Consider the following 22,896-nt stretch of genomic DNA (forward strand, 5'->3'; position numbering starts at 1 on the left):
GAATATTGCAGATGAAGATCTGGGGGTCTCTGTTTTGGGAAAAGCTAGTAGGTCTATTCTAGGTATATTCCAAGGGGGCCCATGACTTTACTAGTTTTTGCCTGCGCCTGACATCTAATATGCAGTTGGACCTATCTAATATGCAGGTTATTGTCTGGGGAGATGGTTTCATAGTTGGGCAAAGGACTAGAAAGTTGCATCAGGGAAGAGAGTAACTCCCAAATATGGGGAAAGTATAAATATTGTTAACTGTAAACCCCATAGATTTGATCTGGGGCTCATATTCAGCACAGGAGTCTATGTAACCTCTGCATCCCTATAGGTCTTAGCTCACATTCTGTGGTCATGGCTAGGAACATTCCAGGCTGCACTAATTTCAGGACTTATATTCCTTGGGTAGTAGGTAGAGTATGTTGTTCAACCTTCCTTCGGAGAATGGAGCATTCCCTACCATTGTTGATCCACATTGAGAGCAAGGTCCTATAGGGACCCGCAAAGGGGTCCATTATGTTGTTCCTGATGGAGATAAATCGCTGTCACTGAAGTGCAGGGCAAAGACAAACTCTCTGCAGGTTCTGACTACCATTTGTTTCCAACTCTGCTTCTCTGAAGACTAGTTCTCAGGCCTGGAGTGTGTATGTCTGTGGATGGGGAAAGTATGAAAGATCATATGGGATTAAATAAAGCTTCTAATAACAGATAGCTGTTACAAGAGCTCACCAACCCCATTGCCTGGGCAAAGTCCATCTATCACATTTCCCTGAAAGTGACCATGGAGGTTGATTGGAACACTTATATGAAGAGGTAGTCTAACCAGAGACAACATCATTTATTAGTCCTACAGTCGAACACAGATAAGGACATTGAAACCTGTCCCTTTCTGTTTTTATGGTAAAGGTGGGTTGTAGGCTGCAGATTATAACATAGTCTAGGAGGGATGAGTAAATGACTTTATGGTGACACTCAACATTCAAAACGGTTTTGTGGGGCTGGGTGGTGGCACACCTGGTTGAGTACACATGTTACAATGTACAAGTACCCAGGTTCAAGCCCTCAGCCCCCACCTGCAGGGGGAAAGCTTTGCAAGTGGTGAAGCAGGGCTGCAGGTGTCTCTCTGTCTCTCTCCTCTCTATCACCCCTTCCCTTTCAATTTCTGGCTGTCTCTAGCCAATGAATAAAGATAAAAATAAAAAAAGTTTTGTCTGAGTGGAGAAAAATAGGATTTTTTTTTTTTTGCCACCAGTGTTGTTGCTAGAACTAGATGCCCACATGACAAATCCATTGCTCCTGGTGGCCATTTCTTTCCTCCTTTTGTTCCTTTCCCCTACCTTTCTTTTTTATTAGATAGGAAGGGAGAAATTGAGATGGGTGGGGGAAATAGACAGAGAGAGAGAAATATAGACACTTGCAGCATTGCTTCACTGTTCATGAAGTTTCCCCCCTGAAGTTGGTAGCGGGAGTCAAACCTGTTACACCACAGCCTGACCCTAAAAGAGGAAAATTTACAAAAGGTGAATGTAACATTTTTATATTTTGGTTCAATAAAATTAGTCATTCAACTGCATAATGGAGGTGCTGGGTATGGACTTATGTAAGGGCCTGGCAGGGGCTGGTTTACTTCAGTCATCATGTGGGCTAGAAGGATGGGGCTCAGGAGAGGCCACACATGGAGGACAGAAGAGTAAGCAAACCCCTCTGCACTCCCTCTCCCTTAGACCATGGGGTGACCAGTGTGGGGCACAAGCTCCGAGAGACTAAAACCAGGACCCAAGGTGGGTCACCAGGAGGGAGAGGGTTTGGTGACACAGAGTGACTGGTGAGGCAAAGGGCAGTCAGCCTGGAGAAGGGGTGAGTCCTGGCTCCTGCAGAGCCCCCTGACAGTGAAGGGAGGGACAGTTGAACTTGTGGGCCAAGTTAGAAGGAAGCAGGCTGGATTTCACCTGTGAAAAAAATGTCATCTGTCTTGCCTGACATTGGAAGGTTTATACTTTTTCTTTTATATATATATATATATTGGATAGAGACAGAAGTTGAGAGGGCAAGATAGAGAGGAAGAGACACCTGTGGCAGTGCTTCGTTGCTTGTGAATCTTCCCCTCCCTCCTGACTGGGGGCTTGAACCTGGTTCTTATGCACTGTAATGTGTGCACTCAACCTGGTGCACCATCATCCAACCCCAAAGGTTTGCACTTCTCAAGGTGGCCTCCCTGCCAGCGGCATCCTGAAGGACATTACAGAGTATGGAGTAAGGTGGCCTGAGGACTTTGAATGTTCTAAATCAAGTTGTTCTCTTCACCATGAGGAGTCGGCAGAGAGATAAACATCTTTGCCCAAGTACTTTTAATGTAGTCAGGTTCAACTTGGCTACTGTCCGTCTATGTGCAACCTCTTCAGGTTTCTCTCTACACCTCAGTCCCTTCATTGAAAGGTAAGATTACAGCAATAGTATACACATGCTACAACTCTTGCATGACTTTAAGGAGTGCCATTCAAGCACTTGGATCTGGCCACACTTACAGTAAAGGCTGTAGTTGGCATCAGCACCAGCACCGCCATACCATTTACCACAGCTTACTAAACCCTCTGCATGTGCTGGGGGAGGAAAGATAAATAGACCGATTTCTGCCTTCAAGAAGTCTCAGCCCAGCATGGGAGGCAGTGAGCTTTCACACGCAGAGATGGGTTTAGGGTTGAGCCAGGCATGGCTCCTCAGAGAAGGTCAGAGCTTCCTTTTTTGGAAACCAGCTCCTAAAACTGTGACTCTGTACCAGAGCATTTGCAGACTTCCCATGGCCACTGTCTTATCAGGTCAGTGGTTCGCCCAGATGTTTGTTTCCGAGGCAGCTGTTTGTAAAGTGTGTGCTTTTTGTTTTTACACCTTGGTAAGCATTGGAACTGACCAGGCCAACAAGGTCCAAGAGTCCCAGGGGTCTCTATGGAAACAGCTGGGACCACAGTTCCTTATTGCTGAACTTGAGGTCCTGAACACTAAAGCTTCCAGTGAGTGTTCCCATTGTGCCTGGAATTGTACCATGCATCCACTGGTAGTGTCCTGGCCCATCAGATCCTGGGAGGCAGGTGCTGTCAAGTCTTTCCCATTTTACAACTAAGTAAACACATTTGAATGTTAATGTCTCATAAAGGGCAAAGCCAGAACATGGAGTCAAAGTTTCAAGGTCAAAGTCAGGTGCTGTTTCTATAACCCCACCCTGGGCAAGACCAGTGGTGACTCAGCAGAGAACCCCACCCTCTGGGTGAGATAGAGCCAGAGAGCTGATCACTGACCTCCCCAGCCCAGAGGAGGGCCACAAGAGCTCTGAGAGCCCTTCCTGTTCTGGGTAACCCTTCCTGTGCCTCCAGTCCTTGTCCACTGTTGGGACTCCCTCACAGAGGCAGTGCCTGTCTGTGAAGTGCTCAGTCCCTCCCACCCCCCAAGCAGACCCTGACCCACTTATTCTTGCCTATCAATCAGTGGTCTTTTGAGAAAAGGGAGGAAGTGGTTTAGAAAAAGAATATGTTTTCCAGCAGTTGTTGCCTCCCTACCCTGATTCCCTAAAAGTATATTATTTTTCAGAAAAGTTTTAAAACCTAGCAAAATTAAGAGGAAAGTACAGCTATCTCCATGTATCCCCTATCACTGCAAATGTCTGACCTTTCCCATTATCGGCACTCCCTGCTGCAGAGGTACATTTATTGTAACTGGTGAATCTGCGTGCTAGTGCCCCCTCCCCTTTTGAGGTTCACTTTATTTATTACATACGAAAAAGAGAGTGTGTCGCATAAGAGAGAAGCCAGGGTATCACTCTGGTCCAAGTGGTGCCAGTGTAGTCAAAATGGGAACCTTAAACACGCAAGTCGTTGCTCTACCAGCTGGGCTATTTCCCCAGGTACTGTGTGCTAGCTTTTTTCTCCCCAACAAAATTTCATCTGATTATGCTTTACATAGAAAACAGATTCAAGGGGGTCAGGCGGTAGCTCAGCGGGTTAAGCACACGTGGCACAAAGCTCAAGGACCTGCATAAGGATCCCGGTTCGAGCCCCCGGCTCTCCACCTGCAGGGGAATCACTTCACGGGTGGTAAAGCAGGTCTGCAGGTGTCTATCTTTCTCTCCTCCTCTCTGTTTTCCCCTCCTCTCTCCATTTCTCTCTGTCCTATCCAACAACGAACGACATCAACAACTATGATAACCACAACGAGGCTACAACAAGGGCAACAAAGGGGGGATAAATGTCCTCCAGGAGCGGTGGATTTGTAGTGCAGGCACTGAGCCCCAGCAGTAACCCTGGAGGCAAAAAAAAAAAAAAAAAAAGCAAGAAAGAAAGAAAACAGATTCAAGGGGCCAAGCAGTGGTGCACCTGGTTAAGCGTGCACATTATAGTGTGTAAGGACCTGGGTTCAAGCCCCTTGTCTCCCCCTGCAGGGGGAAAGCTTCACAAATGGTGAAGCAAGGCTGCAGATGTCTTTCTGTCTCTTTATCTCCCTGTGTCCTCTCAACTTCTGTCCATCTCTATCCAATAACAAATATATATATATGAAAAACCAAAGTTGGTGGAGGAAACAAATCCAAGAAGTTATTTTGTAAAGAGAGGGTGAAGGAAACAGTATATGACCTTCTTTTTCTTGACCCTCTCCTGCCTCACCACTCAGACTCTTCTCTAGAATCTAGGTATAGTATATGTCACCTAAGGCAGAGAGAGTTCATACTACTCTGGGCTAATAAATAATCCTTTCTCTTGTTTTGTACCCCTAGATCATAAGTTTCATAAAGCAGTTTTTTTTTTTAGTTATGATAAACTGCAACATAAAATCACTTTAGTCATTTCTGAGTATACAATTCCATGACATTAAATAAATTTGTTCTGCAAGCATCACCACCATCTATTTCCAGAACTTCTCCTCTTTTGAAAACATTTTAAGAGGGAGTTAGGCTGTAGTGCGCGGCTTAAGTGCAGGTGGCGCAAAGCACAATGACCAGCATAAGAATCCCAGTTTGAGCCCTGGCTCCCCCACCTGCAGGGGAGTCGCTTCACGGGCGGTGAAGCAGATCTGCAGGTGTCTATCTTTCTCTCCCCTTCTCTGTCTTCCCCTCCTCTCTCCATTCTCTCTGTCCTATCCAACAACAATAACAACAATAATAACTACAACAATAAAACAAGGACAACAAAAGGGAATAAATAAATATTTAAAATAAATAAATAAACATTTTAAGACAGGTTTTGTTTTTTTTTTTTTTACCAGAGCACTGCTCAGTTCTGGCTTATGATGGTGCAGGGGACTTTGGAGCCGCAGGCATCAGAGTCTCTTTACATAACCATTATGCTGTCTACCTCCTTAAATCATTTTAGGTAAACAAATAAGCATTTGTTTATCCTTTCATTTGTGGATGGACATTTTTTCACCTTTTATTTATTTAGAATAATGCTGAATAATTTGAACACTAGTGTACAATTATCTGTTTTCATTGTACTGGGATATAAAACCCAGAAGTGGGATTGCTGGTAATTAATTGTTGAACTTCTTGAGGAACTATCATAATATCTTTCACATTGACTGCATCGTTTTGCATCACACTAGAAATGTACAGTGATCCAGTTTGCCCACATCCTTGCAACCATAGCAGAAGTTTTTAGTTTCTTGCTCATGGCTGTATCTCCAAAGACTAAGGCACTCGTCATGTAGTATGTATGTAATACATGTGTGTTGTGAGTGAGTGAGAGCCTCAGGATCTGCGAAGCTGTATCAGGAAGCCCTCTCCTCTGAAGTTGGAACCCAGTCAGTAGAGCTTTCCTTCCTAGTCTCTGCTCAGCCCTAAAGAACCACACTTTTGGTGGATAAAACTACCTAGATGTGTCTGCTGATGTCAAGATATGCATTAAGTAGGAAATGGTGGCATTGTGGAGTTGCCTTTCCCACTGCATGACCTCACCCTCCCCTCCTACTGTCCTGGCTCCCAGTAAAAGGCACACCTGGCTGGACTGAGCCCCAGCAGCCAGAGGTCCCCAGAAGGAGGTTCTGATGATCCTTGTGTCCTTCTCCATCTTAATCAAATGGTGTCCAGGTCTTGAGTGAAAAAGAGCTGGAGACTGATGTGAGAACCCTTGTCCGTTTCTGAGATCTGCTGCGTGAGTGAGGCCTAGAAAACTGCCATCCCATCACCAAGTGTGGCCTCCTGCTCAGCACAGCTGGGCTGAAGACAGAAAGGCCTGACACAAAGGATGCCTTTTAGGTGCCCCATGAAGACTGATCTGGGAAGCTATTAGCTCCCTTGAGGGGAAGGTTCCATTTGTGTCTTTCTGGCATGTGGTGAGTGTTTACTGCTGCCATCTCACCTTCTGGGCAGCTGCTCAGGAAGACAGGGGTCACCACTAACTGACCCCCACCCCATCCCCCACCAGCTACCCCAGACTACAACTCTGTGGGCAGTAGAAGAGCTGTGACTCCTGCTGACAGGGCAGGGCCCTCTGTGCTGTTTTTGACTGAGGTTCGTAGAAGACACCTTGTTTATTTTCTCCAGTGATGCCATCACCAGAAGGGGACACCTGTGTCCCATTCAGCAGTCAGATCTCCCTTGGCCCTAAATGCCTCAGGCCTAGTCTAGAATGACTGATTCCTTCTGTGAGGTATCCCCCTCAGGGGACATCTGTCTAATTTACCGCATACCATAGAGTTTGCCTGGCAGTCCAGCCATTCCAAACTCCTCTCCAAACCAGATGAAAAATTTATCCACCATTATACAATGCTAAGGCAGATGGGTTGGGGAGATAGCATAGTGGGTATGCAAAGAGGTGTTTTATGCCTGAGGCACCAGAGGTCCCAGGTTCAAACCCCAGAACCATCGTAAGCCATAGCTGAACAGTACTCTGGTTAAAGAAAAGAATAAAGGTGGTCCAGGAGGTGGTATAGTGGATAAAGCACTGGACTCTCAAGCATGAGTTCCTGAGTTCAATTCTTGGCAGCACATGTACTGGTTCTTTCTCTCTCTCCTCCTATCTTTCTCATTAATAAATAAATTCTTTAAAAAAAAAAAAAGAAAATAATAATGAAGAGGAAAGGAGACAAGAGGAAAAAAAAAAGGTGCAACAATAACAACAACAAAAAGAATACCGAGACTGCTGAACAGAAATAATTCCAAGGATGGATCTGTTTCTCCTCATGACTTTTGGGGTTAATGTTATGGCCCAGTGCAGATGCACGTCTGGGTTCAGTGGTCTACGCAACTTTCCTCCCTCATAAGCTTGTGACACAGGCCTAATTGCTTAATTGTCTTCTCTCCCCACTAAGTTCTTAGCTTCAGAGCACATTCATCTTTCTATCTGACCTGGTGCATAAAGTCAGTGCAATATATATATACACACATTTATAAAGTGGATGGATGAGTGAACTTTAAACTTCTTGAGGCTCTTTCCCTTTCTTATCAACTTCACATCTCAGCCCAGTCCAGAGATGAGCCCACAATGAGCTAACATGTTTGCAAATTGGTGGGAATGTTGGAGAGTCACCTGGAAAAGCTTGCCAGCTCAAACTGGATTTTGATTCTCAAGGAGACAAACCCATAGACTTGGCTCACCCAAATATCTAGAGTGGGTTAGTGAGAGGCCAAATCCCCTCCTTACAAGAGCTGTGATGCTAGAGCAATAGAATGGTAAGGTGGTGGGGGCTGGGTGGTGGCACACCTGGTTGAGCGCACATGTTACAATGCCTAAGGACCCAGGTTCAAGCCCCCAGCCCCCATCTGCAGAGGGAAAGCTTCACAAGTGGTGAAGCAGTGTGGCAGGTGTCTCTGTGTCTCTCACCCTCTCTATCCCTTCCCTCTAGATTTCGGACTGTCTCTAATAAATAAAGTAATTTTAAAAATTTAAAAAAAAGTAAGGTGGTGAGGTGGGAATAACTTGGGTTGTAAAGTAGAAGAAGGTCTTTTCTTGGGCCAATGATGATTAAATGTTAGAAGCTAAGAACTTTGGTTAACTGAGCCAGACCTGTGCTTCAAAGTTCAGAATGTGGGAGAGGGCTGGGGCCAGTGGCTCAGTGTTAAAGCACATGACTTACATGAGTGGAGCTCTGGGTTCAGTTCCTGGCACCACATATCAGAGCAGCACTCTGCAAACTGTCCCTCTCCCATAATAATAAATAAAGGAAAGAGGGAGGGAAGGAAGGACCCACTTTCCCTCTCCTTCAACTGTCAAATTCTACACATGCTGTCAATCAGAGCCCTAATTTCCACATCTGTTGAATGGAGACTAAATTAATATGTAAACGGTCTAATATTATTCAGTGAATAATGTGAGTATTTGCCATGGCATTAATTTTTATTATTTTATGTTACCCTAGTGTGTGTCTAGCTAACATAAACCCCTCAAAAAGTCATTTGTTAGGAGAATCCTCCCTCATGAATTTCAACAAAGGGTCAACTCTGAGACCTCAGGGAGGCCAGTGGCATTGGCCCTGGGTTCAGGAACAGGAAATGTCAGGCATAGTGTCAGCCCCCTGTGTGATCTCCAGAGCATCTCACTGACCACACTGATTTGGCTCCTATGTGGACAGTCCCACTGGAAACTGAGGAAGATGGAGTTCTCCCTCAGAAAAGTGAGGTGCTATATCCTGAAGGAGCAGGGCTGCTGAGTAGGTAGCACACATACAGACCCCCTCCTCACCCACCCTGGTTCTCATATAGCCCCTCCAGTGAGTTCTTATGTGCAAAGCTGTGTGACCACTGCTTCCTACACCCTCCCTTATTCTTTAAATCCCTCCACCAATTTTTAATTTCAGCCCACTGTCAGCCCCACCCAGCCCCAGCCAGCCAGAGGGTGACAGGAGAGTGGGATCTTTACCCAAATTACCAGTAGGTGCTGCCCATTCAATTTGCTCTTATTAAATATTCTCTTTCCTGTGTCTCCTTCCCTTTCAGAAGCTGCATCCTAGAATTCCCTGGTCCTTAGTAACAGTTTGAAATTAAAACAAACAAAGAATTCCCTGGTCAGTTACTTCCTACATGAGTGGGAAATTCTCAATTCCAGAAAACATGTATTATTTATTTATTTATTTCAGCATGACTGTACATTTAAGAGGGGTAGAATTCCCACCACTAGGTTCCATATCCCATCCCCTCTATTGGAAGATTTCCTATTCTTTATACCTCTGGGAGCATGGACCCAGGATCATTATGGGGTGCAGAAGATATAGGGCACTGTAATGGATAGACAGTGTCAGTTTCAAGGGTAACTCTAAAGAGTGACTCCTCCTGTGCAGTGTGGCTCTGGTGCCAGAGGGCAGAATGAACTGATGGATGAATGGAAGGAAGGGGGTGGGGAGGGGTGGGGAGGATAAGAGAGGAAAGAAGCAAGGGAAGGAATAACTGGTAGGGAAGAATTTCCCATTAATCATCTTGTGAGGATTCTGACTGGTAAGTGCCTGCTATGCCTACATGGACCTGGCTCTGGGAGACAGGAGAACACTGTCAGCCTGAACATCATTTAGTGGGAAACTGTTTTTTGAAAGGAAAATTGTAACAAGTAGTGAAATATGACTTTTGCATAGGGAAAACTTTTCTATTTTCTTTGGCAATCATTAATGTCTAATCCTAGAATTTTTTTATCACTCCAGAAATAAACCTTGTACCCATTAGCAATTAGCCCACCTATCTTTGACAATCATGAATCTGTCTCTAGAGTTTACTTATTCTAGGAATTTTATTTTTATTTTTTTTATTTAAGAAAGGATTAATTAACAAAACCATAGGGTAGGAGGGGTACAACTCCACACAATTCCCACCGCCCAATCTCCATATCCCACCCCCTTCCCCGATAGCTTTCCCATTCTCTATCCCTCTGGGAGCATGGACCCAGGGTCATTGAGGGTTGCAGAAGGTAGAAGGTCTGGCTTCTGTAATTGCTTCCTCGCTGAACATGGGCGGTGACTGGTCGGTCCATACTCCCAGTCTGCCTCTCTCTTTCCCTAGTAGGATGGGTCTCTGGGGAAGCTGAGCTCCAGGACACATTGGTGGTGTCTTCAATCCAGGGAAGTCTGGCCGGCATCCTGATGACACCTGGAACCTGGTGAGGGTGATTTACTGGGTTATTTTGTATGAATTGAATTATTAAAAGATGATTTCCTGTGTCCAGCTTCTTTCACTGAACATTTTTCAAGGTTCATCTATGATGTAGCTTGTGACAGTGCTTCATTCCTTTTGATGTCTGAATAATATTCTACTGTAAGCATGCTTTGTTTTCCTGATGAGTGTCTGCATTATTTCTACTGTTTGACTGTGATATACACTGTGACATGTTATAAAATTACTTATTAATATTTAATTTGTTTATTAATGAGAAAGATAGGAGAAGAGAGAGAAAGAACCAGTCATCAGTCTGGGTACATGTGCTGCTGAGCACTGAACTTAGGACCTCAAGCTTGAGAGTCCAGTGCTTTATCCATTGTGCCACCTCCCGGACCACTATAAAGTTATTACTATGAACATTCATGCACAATTTTTTTGGAAACAGATGATGTTTCTAATTCTTTTGGCAAATGGGATTTCTGGTCACTTAGTAATTCTTTGTTTTTTGAGGAATTCCCTGGGTACAGGAGTTTTGATACCTTGTCTCTTGATTATAAACATATATTTATTTGTTTTTCTTGCTGCCAAGTTTTTAAATATATATTATTGCCACTAGGGTTATCACTGAAGCTTGGTGCCTGCATAACAAATCCTCTGCTCCTGGTGGCTGTTTACCCCCCACACACACACACATACACTTATTTGATAAGACAGAGAGAAATTGAGAGGGGGAAACAGAGAAGGAGAGAGACAGAGAAACACCTGCAGTACTTGCTTCACTGCTTGTGAAGCTTCTCACCTACAGGTGGGAAATAGGGGCTCAAACCTTAGTCCTTGCACATGGTAATATGTGTGCTCAACTAGATGTGCCACCACCTGGCCCCTTTTTTCATTTTTTAATATTTATTTATTTTTTATTTTATTTTCCCTTTTGTTGCCCTTATTGTTTTTTCATTGTTGCAGTTATTGTTGCTGTTATTGATGTCATCATTGTTAGGACAGAGAGAAATGGAGAGAGGAAGGAAAGACAGAGAGGGGGAGAGAAAGAGAGACACCTGTAGATCTGCTTCACCACCTGTGAAGTGACTCCGCTGCAGATGGGGAGCTGGGAGCTCAAACCGGGATCTTTACGCTGGTCCTTGCGCTTTGTGCCATGTGCGCTTAACCCACTGCGCTACCACCCGACTCCCCCTTTTTTCATTTTTTATTTGGTGGTCATGGATGTGGTGTGGAACTATACACTGTAATCTTGTAACCCACTATTAATCCCAAAGTTCTGTGTCCCTGCCCTCTCACCTCCCAAAGGTAACCACCATAGTTTTCCCAAGTCTTAGAAACAGTTTGTTTGCCTCTGTTTTTTTCTTCCAAGTTAATGTATATCTACCTATGAATGACTCTAGAGTCTACATATGAGTGAGAATCTGGTAGTTGTCTTTCGTCTCTTTACTTATTTCACTAAGGATAATCACCTCCAGTTCTATCCATTTTGTCCCCCAAAATACAATATCATCTTTTTTTAATTGCAGAGTAATCTTCCATGGAGTATTCATTCCATAACTTCTTTTGCCAGTCATCTGTTGATGGACATTTAGGCTGCTTCTACTCTTTGGCTATTGTAAATAATGTAGCTGTGAACATAGGGGTACACATGTCCCTTTTAATTAGTGGTTATATGTCCTTTGGATAAACATATTTATTGTAGAAAATATGTAAGATATGTAAATGTATTCAAAAGAAAATTAGATGCACTCTTATATGACTCATTAGTAGGTACCCTGCAATGTGTTATTGTATTTTCTTTATTCTTCTGTACATGGTTTTAAGAATTTAATTTCAGGGTTGGGAAGTAGTTCACCCTTTAGAATACATACTGTACATGGCGGAGGACCCGGGTTCAAGCTCCCCACACCATATGAGAACATCATTCATGGCATTAGGGAGAAGCTCCATGAATGGTGAAGTGGTGTCTCCCCATCTCTGTGTATTTCTGCTTGAAACTGAAAGGAAAAAAAAAAAGTGCCAGTGACTATAAAGTTGTGTAGGCATGAGGGCCTGGCAATAACAACAACAACAACAAAAAAAAGGGACAGAAGAAAAAACTCCAGATATAATCTTAAAATATACATAGTTATGCACCCTACTTCTTTCACTTTCCTTCCTATTATAAGCATTTTCCATGTCAATAAATAAATTCTTATAATGTAATTTTTCTTCTGGCCACATTATATCTCTGGATGCACCATAACATATTTAATTAACCTGCTTTTTTTCTTTTTCCTTTTTTTATTTATTTTTATTTATTTATTCCCTTTTGTTGCCCTTGTTGTAGTTATTATTGTTATTGATGTCATTGTTGTTGGATAGGACAGAGAAATCGAGAGAGGAGGGGAAGACAGAGAGGAGGAGAGAAAGATAGACACCGGCAGACCTGCTTCACCGCTTGTGAAGCGACTCCCCTGCAGGTGGGGAGCCAGGGGCTCAAACCGCGATCCTTACGCCCATCCTTTCACCTTGCGCCATGTGAGCTTAACCCGCTATGCTACTGCCTGGCTCCCACAACTTGCTTTTCTTAGACGTGTAGATCATCTTCACATCTTTGTGATTGTTGTCAGTGACACATTATCTATGCAGATAAGTATTCATCTGCATCTGTGGTACATTTTAAGATGAAAGTAGTGAAATTCTGAGTAAAAGAATGTGAATATGTAAGGAAAAAGATACTCTGGTTTCTCTTCAGATCTCATACATCTTTTGCTTTTTACTAAGAAAAAAGAAGCCTTTCACTTTAAAATCATTTAAATTTTACAGAAAAGTGACAAAGATTACCCACCCATACGCCTGTCACCAACTTCCTCTTTTGTTAGCATCTTACCTAACCAGAATACTTCATCAAAACTAGTTATTTGACATTGATAAATCATTATTAACTAAATTCCAGATTTTATTGGGCTCTTACCACTTTCTTTACTAATGTCCTTGTGTTTCATTCCACCATGGAATTCAAGATACCATGTTGTATTGAGGGTGTGTATACATTTTACTTTATTGCCACTGGAGCCTGGCGCCTGCTCAGTTCCACTGCTCCTGGTAGACTTTTATTTATTTATTTTTTAACTTTCACTTTTGGATAGAGAGAGAGATCAGTGCTGTTCCACTGCTCTTGGAGCCTTCCCTGGTGCTCTGCGTATTGCGACCATGTGGTCTAGAAGCTCAAACCTACATCCTTTTTATTTTATTTTATTATTATTATTTAATTATTTCTTTATTGGGGAATTAATGTTTTACATTCAACAGTAAATACTATAGTTTGTACATGCATAACATTCCCCAGTTTCCCATTTAACAATACAACCCCCACTATGTCATTTATCATCCTTCATGGACCTGTATTCTCCCCACCCAACCAGCCCAGAGTCTTTTATTTGGGTGCAATACGCCAATTCCATTTCAGGTTCTACTTGTGTTTTCTTTTCTGATCTTGTTTTTCAACTTCTGCCTGAGAGTGAGATCATCCCATATTAATCCTTCTGTTTCTGACTTACTTCACTCAACATGATTTTTTCAAGGTCCATCCAAGATCGGCTGAAAACGGTGAAGTCACCATTTTTTACAGCTGAGTAGTATTCCATTGTGTATATAGACCACAACTTGCTCAGCCACTCATCTGTTGTTGGACACCTGGGTTGCTTCCAGGTCTTGGCTATTACAAATTGTGCTGCCAAGAACATATGTGTACACAGATTTTTTTGGATGGATGTGTTGAGTTCCTTAGGATATATCCCCAGGAGAGGAATTGTAGGGTCATAGGGCAGGTCCATTTCTAGCCTTCTGAGAGTTCTCCAGACTGTTCTCCACAGAGGTTGGACCAATGTACATTCCCACCAGCAGTGCAGGAGGGTTCCTTTGACCCCACACCCTCTCCAGCATTTGCTGCTGTTACCTTTTCTGATGTATGACATTCTCACAGGAGTGAAGTGATATCTCATTGTTGTCTTGATTTGCATTTCTCTGACAATCAGAGACTTGGAGCATTTTTTTATGTGTTTCTCGCCTTTTGGATCTCTTCTGTGGTGAATATTCTGTCCAAGTCCTCCCCCCATTTTTGGATGGGGTTATTTGTTGTCTTGTTGTTGATTCTGGCAAGCTCTTTATATATGTTGGTTATTAAACTCTTATCTGATGTATGGCATGTAAAGATCTCCCATTCTGTGAGGGGTCTCTTGGTTTGGGTATTGGTTTCTTTTGCTTTGCAGAAGCTTTTTAATTTGATGTAGTCCCATAGGTTTATACTTGCCTTAGTCTTCTTTGTTATTGGATTCGTTTCATTGAAAATGTCTTTAAAATTTATAAGGAAAAGAGTTCTGCCAATACTTTCCTCTAAGTATTTGATAGTTTGTGGTCTAACATCCAAGTCCTTGATCCACTTGGAATTTACTTTTGTATTCAGTGAAATACAGTGATTCAGTTTCATTCTTCTGCATGTTTCAACCCATTGTTTCCAACACCATTGTTGAAGAGACTCTGCTTTCCCCATTTAATAGTCTGAGCCCCTTTGTCAAAGATTAGATGTCCATAGGTGTGGGGCCTCATTTCTGGGCGCTCAATTCTGTTCCACTGGTCAGTGTCTCTGTTCATGTTCCAGTACCAAGCAGTTTTGATGACAATGGCCCTATAATACAGTTTGAGATCTGGGAGTGTGATGCCTCCAGTTCTGTTCTTTTTTCTCAAGATTGTTTTGGCAATTCTAGGTCTTTTCTGGTTCCAGATAAACATTTGTAGCATTTGTTCTATTCTCCTAAAAAATGTGCTTGGGATCTTGATGGGGATAGCATTAAATTTGTAGATGGCTCTGGGTAATATATTCATTTTGATGATGTTAATTCTTCCAACCCATGAACATGGAATATCTTTCCACTTCTTTGTGTCTTTTTCAATTTCTTTGAGTAGGGACTCATAATTTTCAGTATACAAGTCTTTCACTTCTTTGGTTAGGTTTATTCCTAGATATTTTATTGTTTTTGTTGCTATAGTAAAAGGAACTGTTTTCTGGATTTCAATTTCTTCTAACTTAGTGTTTGCATAGAGGAATGCCACTGACTTTTGAATGTTAATTTTGTAGCCTGACACCTTGCTGTATTGCCTGATGATTTCCAAAAGCTTCTTGCTGGATTCCTTCGGTTTTTCCATGTATACTATCATGTCATCTGCAAATAGGGAGAGTTTGACTTCTTCTCTTCCAATCTGTATGCCTTTAATTCCTTGCTCCTGCCTGATTGCTATGGCAAGAACTTCCAACACTGTGTTGAAGAGTAATGGTGATAGTGGGCAGCCCTGTCTAGTACCTGATCTGAGTGTAAATGCTTCCAGTTTTTCACCATTGAGTATGATGTTGGCTGTAGGTTTGCTATATATAGATTCCACTATCTTCAGGAATTTTCCATCTGTTCCCATTTTTTGTAGTGTTTTGATCATAAAGGGATGTTGTATTTTGTCAAAGGCTTTCTCTGCATCTATTGATATGACCATGTGGTTTTTGGTCTTGCTTTTGTTGATGTGGTGGATCACATTGATTGATTTACGTATATTAAATCAACCTTGCATGCCTGGGATAATCCCCACTTGGTCATGATGGACAATCTTTTTGATATACTGCTGTATCCGGTTGGCTAGAATTTTGTTCAGTATTTTCGCATCTATGTTCATCAGAGATATTGGTCTGTAGTTTTCTTTTTTGGTTGTGTCCCCGTCTGCTTTTGGTATCAGGGTGATGTTGGCTTCATAGAAGCTGGCAGGGAGTATTCCAGTGTCTTCAATCTTCTGGAAGACTTTTAAAAGTAGAGGTATTAGTTCTTCTTTGAAAGTTTTGTAGAATTCATTTGTAAAACCATCTGGTCCAGGACTTTTATTTTTGGGGAGATTTTTGATAACTGTTTCAATTTCATTAGCTGTTCATGTGATGGGCCTGTTCATGTTATCCACTTCCTCTTTACTTAGTTTTGGAAGTTGGTAGGTGTCTAGGAAATCGTCCATTTCTTCCAGGTTCTCTAGCTTGGTGGCATATAGTTGTTCATAGAAGCCTCGCATGATATGTTGAATTTCTGCGGTGTCTGTTGTGACATCTCCTCTTTCATTTACTATCCGATTTATTTGGGTCTTCTCCCTTTTTTGTTTTGTGAGTCTGGCTAGAGGTTTGTCGATTTTGTTCACTCTTTCGAAGAACCAACACTTACTTTCATTGATCTTTTGTATGGTTTTCCTATTCTCAGTGTTATTTATTTCTGCCCTAACTTTAGTGATTTCTGTCCTTCTGGTTGCTTTAGGGTTCCTTTGTTGTTCTTCTTCTAGGTCTTTAAGATGTGCAATCAGGCTGTTTATTTGTGCCTTTTCTTGTTTCCTAATGTGTACTTGTATAGCTATGAACTTCCCTCTTAGGACTGCTTAAGCTATGTCCCAAATATTTTGATAGCTTGTGTCTTAATTTTCATTGAAGTCTCGAAACATTTTGATTTCTTCCTTGATTTCCTCTTTGACCCAGAAGTTGTTAAGAAGTGTACTGTTGAGTTTCCACATTTTAGGACTGTTACTAATCTTTTGTTGATTGTTAAGTGTTAGTTTAATTCCACTGTGGTCTGAGAAGATGCTTGGGATGATTTCAATGCTCTTGAATTGGCTGATGCTGTCTTTGTGGCCTAACATATGGTCTGTCCTTGAGAATGACCCATGTGGATTTGAGTAAAATGTGTATTCCAGTTTCTTGGGATGAATGACTCTGAAAATGTCCAATAGTTCTAGTTTATCTCTTCATTTAGCTCCCTTATGTCTTTATTGATTTTCTGCCTGGATGATCTGTCAAGTTGAGAGAGGGGGGTGTTGAAGTCCCCTACTATGATTGTGTTACTGTTAATATATTGCTGTAGCTCTTTCAGTAGAAGTTTGATGTATTTAGATGGCTTCTCATTGGGTGCATAGATATTAATAATTGTTAAGTCCTATTGATTGACTGATCCTCTGAGCATTAAGTAGTGTCCATTCCTATCTTTTTTAATCTTATCTATTTTAAAGTCTATCATGTCAGATATGAGAATAGCTGCTCCTGCCCTTTTTTGTGGGCCATTGGCTTGTATGATAGTTTTCCATCCTTTCACTTTAAGTCTGTGTTTGTCTTGTTGAGTTAGGTGGGTTTCCTGTAGACAGCATATTGTTGGGTTGTGTTTTCTGATCCATCTTCCTACTCTGTGTCTTTTAATAGGTGAATTCAGGCCATTGACATTTATTGATATCAAAGATTGAAGATATTTTAACACCATTCTTGTAGAGTTTTAGAGTGTTCTGATATATGTCCTATTTGTGGTGGTCTGGTTGTTTATAGGAGACCTTTCAGAACTTCTTTCAGGGCAGGCTTGGTGATGGTTGATTCCTTCAACTGTTGCTTGTCTGAGAAGGTTTTGATGCCTCCCTCTAGTCTGAATGACAGTCTAGCAGGATATAGTATTCTTGGCTGAAAGCCTTTCTCATTGAGCACTCGATAGATATCTTGCCATTCTCTTCTGGCCTGTAGTGTTTGTATGGAGAAGTCTGCTGCTAATCTTATGGGTTTTCCTTTGTAGGTGACTCTTTGTTTTTCTCTTGCAGCCTTGAGGATCCTTTCTTTATCCTTATTCCTTTCCATTCTAAGTATGATATGTCTTGGTGTCTTTAGGTCTGGGTTAATTCTGTTTGGGACCCTCTGGGCTTCTTGAATTTTTATGTCTTTGATGTTGTCTAGACTAGAGAAGTTTTCAGCTACTATGGCCTGGAAAATGCTTTCTTCCTCTCCTTCTCTTTTTTCCTCTGGTATGCCAATAATGCGTATATTGTTTCTTTTGAAGTCATCCCATAGGACTCTGTTGTTGTTTTCAGCATCTCTTAATCTCTTTTTGAGATCTCTTACTTCTTTTTTAATTGTCTCTAATTCATCCTCAATCTTGCTAATTCTGTCTTCAGCCTCATTGATTCTATTCTCTCTGCCCTCTACTGTTTTCTGGAGTTCATCTATTTTGTTGCCCTGCTCTGATACTGTTTTAGCCTGTTCAGCTAGTTGCCTTCTTAGCTCAGCGATTTCAGCTTTCACCTCTCTAATAACCATGAGATAATTAGTATTTTCTTCCATATTCTCATTTGTTGTTCCTGCATTTCTGGTTACAATTTTTTCAAATTCTTTACTCACTCCTGTTATTATTTCCTTAGCTAATGTTTGGATGTTGAACTCGTTATTTTGTGCTTCACCCTCTGGAGGACTTTTAGCTGGACTCTTGTCCTGGTTCGAGTCTCCAATATTTTTTCTTGTTGTTTTAACCACTTTATATATTATGTTATGAGTTCCCTTTATCAGTACTTTTCAAATTATTGATCACTATTGCCTGGATTGACTTGTGTCTAAGTAAGTTAATTAAAGGGTTCACAGTGGTGGAAGTTAACAGTTATTTCAATCCCTGAGTTGGAGCTCAGTGGTTTAAAAGCCTCTTTCTTTCTTTTTTTTTTTTTTCCTTCCCTGTAGGCTATGGGAGCCTGAGGGCTTTAAAACTATCAATAGGCTTCTTAGCTTAATCACTTACTCCAGACCAAGAGATAAAGCAGGTTGTGGCAGAGATAATCCAGTGGTTACGCAAAGAGACTTTCACAGCCCCTCAGCTATGCCACAGAGGTATAGGTCTTCTGAGTTTCCTGGTTAGATCTCTGTCCCTGGTGTCCCTTCCTGTCGCTGCTCCAGATTCTGAGGGTAGTAGCAATGGAGACTCAGAGTTGCACTTGGTGAGTCTCTGGGGAGTCCTCTCCTCCCTTAAGCTGTCCCCTTGTTGGTGGAGCAGACTGGAGGTGGTGTCTCCACTGATAAACTGCTGGACTGTGAGCAGTCACTTAATCTCTCTTTAGGTCCCTCTCTCCTCTCTGTCACCAGCCACGCGTGTTTGTACTCACGGGTGATTTACTGGGTTCCTGTGGTCATTCTAGTCCTGTCTTGTTTCGGTCCCAGGTGGTCTCCTTTGGTATTCCTAGTTGATCCGGGAGAGGAGAGGAGAGGAGAGGAGAGGAGAGGAGAGGAGAGGAGAGGAGAGGAGAGGAGAGGAGAGGAGAGGAGAGGAGAGGAGAGGAGAGGAGAGGAGAGGAGAGGAGAGGAGAGGAGAGGAGAGGAGAGGAGAGGAGAGAAAGCGATCTGCTGCTCGTAGCTCCGCCTGTGACTTGGTGGGTTCCCAAAGTAATCGGAATCTTGTGTTCTCCAGTGATCTTTGCTATGCCTAGTTGACTGACAATTATTAATATTATTTTTAACCAGAGCACTGTTCAGCTCTGGCTTATAGTGGTGCGAGGGATTGAACCTGGGACTTTGGGACCTCAGGTGTGAGAGTCTTTTTGCGTAACCATTATGCTATCTACCCTCTGCTCAAACCTACATCCTTATTCATGACAAACTGTGTGCTGCACTAGGTGAACTACCTCTTTAGCCCCTGTATACTTGCTTTGTTTTTCTTGGTGCTGAGGATTGAACCTAATATTTCATGCAGGTAAAGAATGTACCTTACCACTTAAAGGATATAAATACTTTTAAGACTTTTAATATATGTGCTCAGAAAAATTGCATCTGTTTATAGGATCCCTGTTTGAACCCCTGGCTCCCCACCTGCCAGAGTAGGGGGAGGGTTGCTTCACAAGTGGTGAAGCATGTCTGCAGGTGTCTGTCTTTCTCTCCTCCTCTCTGTCTTCCCCTCCTCTCTGTTCTATCCAAAAACAACAGCAGCAGCAACAGTAACAGCTGCAACAAAATGGGAAAAAATGGCCTCCGGGAGCAGTGGATTCTTAGTGTAGGCACTGAGCCCCAGTGATAACTCTGGAGAAAAACAAAAAACAAAGAACTTGCCAACCTAACATATAATAGCAATACTAAAAATATGAACCTAGTGTTCATTTACTAATTATTAGTGGTTTTACTGTTGTTGTTTTTTTTTTAACCATTTGCTTGGTGGCCAGTTGTACTTTTCACTTTTGATTTCCCAATAATCTTTATGGGCTTTCATCAGTGCCTAGGCCTTTAGTGTCATCCATTAAAGCTGACATACAGACAGTGTCGTGAGAGCCACCACTGTTCTGCTAAGTCATCGAAGCAGGCGCCTGCCCAAAGGCTCCTTGCAGGAAGGCCTGCCCCAGGGAGTAGGGTGGGAGCTGGGTGGCAGTAAGGTGTCCTTGCTGAGAGTGAGATTTGCTTTTGTCTGAGAAGGTAGATGTCACAAAGAGCACTATCCAGGGCCCAGGTGAATTGGGGCTTTCTTTTCTTTTTATTATGTAGCTGTGTTGTCATGGGGTTTTCTTTTAATTCTCTCACTATCTATATGAAGTTGGGCAAAATCTGGTTCATTTTCAGGAGGCTATATTTTTCATCTGTCAAAAAATATGAATGTCAGGGATTGAATGGACACTTGTGTAAAGCACTGTACAGATAGATGGGTGATATCAGCATGATCCTGAGGAAACCTGCAATGCCATATTTAAGTGTTTAGACTTTTTTTTTTTTTTTTGCCTCCAGAGTTAAAACTAAAAGATGGACTGCAATCCATCTTCCCAAATGGGCAAGAAATGCTCCTGAGATTAACTCAGTTCCATCCCTGCGCCACGATCTTGACTGACTGGAGAAGATTCCACGTTGGTCATTACATGCCCCTTCCTATAAATGTCATTCCCAAATCCAGGAAGTTCATGTTAGGCCGTCTCTGAGGTGTTTGTTCCTAGGTCACTGCCACTTGCCTCTCTATATCGAAGCTCTGTTCCCTCCCTGAGTCTCTAAGGCCAGTCCCTTTCAGAAATCAGTTTTCTCCTCTTCTCACTCCTCAATTTGCCCTTTCCATTTCTCCTTCTCATTTCCCCCCCTCTCAGGCAGCCTTCAAGATACTCTCTTTAGGAGCCCAGTCTCAGGAAAACTGACACATAGGACAAAAGGACCCAGGACGACTTCTATCTGGTCCTGAAAAACCAAAGAGGACAGATTTAAGACCTTAGGATCTAAAGGAAAATGCAGTCATCTAAATAGGAATCAATATCTAGGAAAATAATCTGACTACTCTAAGAAATTGGAAGATATGCCCTCTTGTCCAAATATTGTCACAGATCTGTAGTATGACTTCAGGCCAGACCCTGTTGTCTCTCAGCAGGAGTTTCCTCAGTTGTGCAATGAGGGGGGTGGGTTTCATAACCTCTGAAGCAGTGGTGATCACTCAGAGTTCCAGAATACCACTTTCTGGTTTCCCTTTATTTTAGAGTTCCAGGGATTTTGTGGTCAGTAGAACATAGCCTGTCAGGACCCTTTTAGCAGAGTTGTTGACAAACTTTTCCCAAGGTCTGTCATTGGTCTGATCCATGAGGGTTCTTCTTTTCTTAAATTGCCACCAGGGTTATTTCTAGGGCTTGCTACCTACACAATGAATTCACCACTCCTGGAGGCCATCCCTCCCTCCCCCCTCTTTTTTTCATTTGATGGGATCGAGAGAAATTGAGAGGGAAGGAGGAGATAGAGAAAGAGAGAGACACTGCAGTACTAAGCAAGTACTGCTCATAAAACATCTCCCCTGCAGGTGGGGAGTGGTGACTTGAACCTTGGTCCTTACGCATGGTAATGTGTGCACATAACCAGGTATACCCCTACCCCCACCCCCTCTTCTTTATACTGTGTAATCATAATGATAAACATAAATTAACTCTCGATTTGGCCTATGTGCTCTCCACTTATTTAATCCATAGAGCTGCTTGCTAGGTTGGTTCTATTGTTTTTATTTTATGAAAGGAGCCAGAGGCCCAAAGTTGCCAGGTAGTTTTCCCACAGCCACATGGTGAGGGGTGGAGCTCAGGGTCAGACGCTGAAGCTGAGCTCTTCAGCCCACTGAGTCTCCCCTCACTGGGAGCCAGAGACAAATGTTCTTAGACAAAGGATGTGACTGTCCTCAGAAGCAGGCTGTGAAAACCATACCTGGAAAGATTTCCACAGCCTTGTGCTCACCCTCCCCAGACCCCCACCCTGACCTGAAGAGATGGCAAGGAGAGTGGGTTGGGAGACTCAAGACCTCTGGGAGTAAGGATTCTTTTGGGATAATAGAAAGCATTTCTCAGAGTTCTGGGGTCTCAGTAGATACTTATGTCTGGTGGTCCCAGTCTGTACACCCATTCTGTAGAGGGCTGTCCTTTCTCCAAGGGCTGGAGACAGACACATGACCAGCTGTATTCGTGCAGAGGTGGTTTGAGAGCACCTCAGCCTCAGTCTGCTTCCTTCTCAGGCTGGGGGTGATGTCTGGTTTTACATCCAGTCTCTGGACAGGCATGTTATGCACCATCCAAGGACAGGCCAATACTGGGCCTCAGCACTCAGAGGTCAAGACAGCCTGGAATGGGGCAGCGAGAGTGACATCAACAATCCCCACTCAGTGATTCTACCACATTCTGCTTCACAGAGTTACTTCTCCTTCTGGTTTCAGTCTATCTCCTCTTCACCATATGGATTAAAAAATTAGTCATGGAAAAGAGAAAATTCCAAGTCTTTGTGATCTCTTAAAGTTACATTCTCTCAACTTTCCCAATGAACTTGTGGTGAAATGGTACCTAAGATATCCAAAGCTCAATTTAAGCCAGGTTTGGGGTTTCACTGGCTCAGAATTAATATTGACTATATATATATAATTTGTACTTTTAAAAAAGATTTATTTGATAGAGACAGAGAAATTGGAAGGGAAGTTGGGAATAGAGAGGAAGAGAGAGAGACACCTGCAGCACTGCTTCTGCTTATGAAACTTCCCCCCTGCAGTCAGGGACCAAGGGCTTGAACCTAGGCC

General features: G+C 42.6%; 2 long non-coding RNA genes across 2 annotated transcripts in view; one reads left to right on the forward strand and one right to left on the reverse strand.

Moving 5' to 3' along the window:
- The window catches only part of LOC107522404 (uncharacterized), a 233,694-nt gene that overhangs the window by 137,292 nt on the left and 73,506 nt on the right, over positions 1–22,896 (forward strand). The window lies entirely within an intron of this gene.
- Positions 11,833–22,443, reverse strand: LOC132537477 (uncharacterized). The gene is made up of 2 exons (XR_009548929.1): positions 22,204–22,443; positions 11,833–12,048 (listed from the first exon to the last, which is right to left on the reverse strand). It is a non-coding gene; the product is annotated as an uncharacterized LOC132537477 (long non-coding RNA).

This window comes from Erinaceus europaeus, chromosome 3 (assembly GCF_950295315.1).
Source record: "Erinaceus europaeus chromosome 3, mEriEur2.1, whole genome shotgun sequence".
NCBI classification, from domain to species: Eukaryota; Metazoa; Chordata; class Mammalia; order Eulipotyphla; family Erinaceidae; genus Erinaceus; species Erinaceus europaeus.